This window comes from Amphimedon queenslandica, unplaced genomic scaffold (genome assembly GCF_000090795.2).
Source record: "Amphimedon queenslandica unplaced genomic scaffold, v1.1 AMPQUscaffold_12674, whole genome shotgun sequence".
In the NCBI taxonomy this organism is placed as follows: Eukaryota; Metazoa; Porifera; class Demospongiae; order Haplosclerida; family Niphatidae; genus Amphimedon; species Amphimedon queenslandica.
Window position 1 is genome coordinate 1,923 of NW_003547090.1, and position 1,753 is coordinate 3,675.

Sequence of the window (1,753 nt, forward strand, 5' to 3'; positions counted from 1 at the left end):
AGAGAGAGATGGAATACCGTATAGCTAGAAAATTTTGTGGAGTAAAATTTTGGTAAATTGAAGTCCATTCGCCAAATTTTTAGTCTTCAGTTTGATAGGGTTCCATAGAAACATGCACAGAGTTAAAATTTTGCTTAAATTTTAACACTCCAAATTTTCTAGCTATACAGTATAAGGTGCTTTTATGTAAATCGCATTTTCTGTATTATTTTAGTCATTTTTGTCTTCAAAAGATCCTACAAATGATTTCCTTGATAAAGCAAAAATTCATCTACATGTTCCTGAGGTTGGTAATACTACTACTATTATTATTATCAATTAATTATTATTATTGTTATTATTAATTAAAGGGTGCTACCCCAAAGGACGGTCCCTCAGCAGGTGTCACTATAGTCTCTGCCCTCCTCTCACTGGCTATGGATCGTCCAATACGTCAGAATGTTCCCATGACTGGGGAACTGTCTCTCACTGGAAAAGTATGAACATGTACTTCTACCTAACTCACAACATGTACATGTATGATAGTACAGTGAATTGACATTTGTATAAGCTGTGTAATGTATGCAATATATGTTGCATAGTCTTTTCTTTTGTTGGAATTAATGATGTTTTGGAAAAAACAATGGGCTATAGTACAGGGAAAGTTTCTGAAATTTGCTCAATTTTTTAAATGGCCCTAACTCAAAAATTTAACCCTGAAATTGGCTCAAACTTTCTACATAGCATTAGTACATCAATATATATCAGAAAATATAATAAAAATTTGGGGTGATTTTAGAGCTATTTTTAAAAACCATGGGCTATAGTGCATTTTTAACGACCTGGGGGCGAAGCCCCCAGGTCGTTCCTATAATTGAATTCACCATCGCGCCTATATATATATATATATTTATATTTATTTGTATGTCCACACTTACATTTCTTCTATACACGTTGTATTGGAGAAATAACAAGCCTTAGCAACCACCCGCCCACGCTCCTTTACGTGAGTGGGTGTGGTTACGGAAACAAAATGGCGGCTTACACATGGGACAAAGTTAAAAGCTTTCTAACAGCAAGAGAACATAGAGATACTGTCTAAAGACTTCTCTAGAAGCATTTGAAGGTAGAGAGAGCCTCTATAAGTCTTAGGAATGACCAAGTTGTACTTGCAAGGTGGTGAAATCAATTATAGGACTATTTTTTACCCTGTTACGCTTGTTATTACATGATCCTCTTGTCCCACAGAGAGTCATTGGCTCAGATCATTGAGGCTGGTAAAAGAGTTATAGATGATCCTACACATCTTGCTGATTTTGGAGCTGCACTGACCAGTGGAGAATCACATCAAATTCAAGCAGTTCTTGAATGTCCAGACGTAATCACTTCAAGTCCACTGTGGCAGGAGAACTGGAATAAAATTGTTGACTTATTTAATTTTGATTTTTAATAATTATATTAAAAATTTATTAAAAATGTCAAATAGAAAACTCAATGCTATTGTTTCATAATAAAAGTACATCAAAATACAATAACAACAACAACAACAATAATAATAATAATAATAATATTCATAATAACAAATTAAGTGTAAGTACAAAATAAAGGTACATGTGTACATGCTATAATAAAACAATTTATTAATTAAGGAAGAAAGGGAAGACTAACAAAAGAAAGCAAAGAGTAGCTCCAGTGATACATGTTAATGGAGAATATATTAAAGAAGAAGGATTGGTGATATTGGTAACCATTGGGGTGTACGTGTGGGTATATG

At 33.6% G+C, this 1,753-nt stretch overlaps 1 long non-coding RNA gene across 1 annotated transcript; it reads left to right on the forward strand.

Annotated features, from left to right (window-relative positions):
- The first annotated feature begins 207 nt into the window (after positions 1-207).
- LOC109587153 (uncharacterized) lies at positions 208-1,361 on the forward strand. The gene is made up of 3 exons (XR_002187419.1): positions 208-286; positions 351-476; positions 1,228-1,361. It is a non-coding gene; the product is annotated as an uncharacterized LOC109587153 (long non-coding RNA).
- Positions 1,362-1,753: the final 392 nt, after the last annotated feature.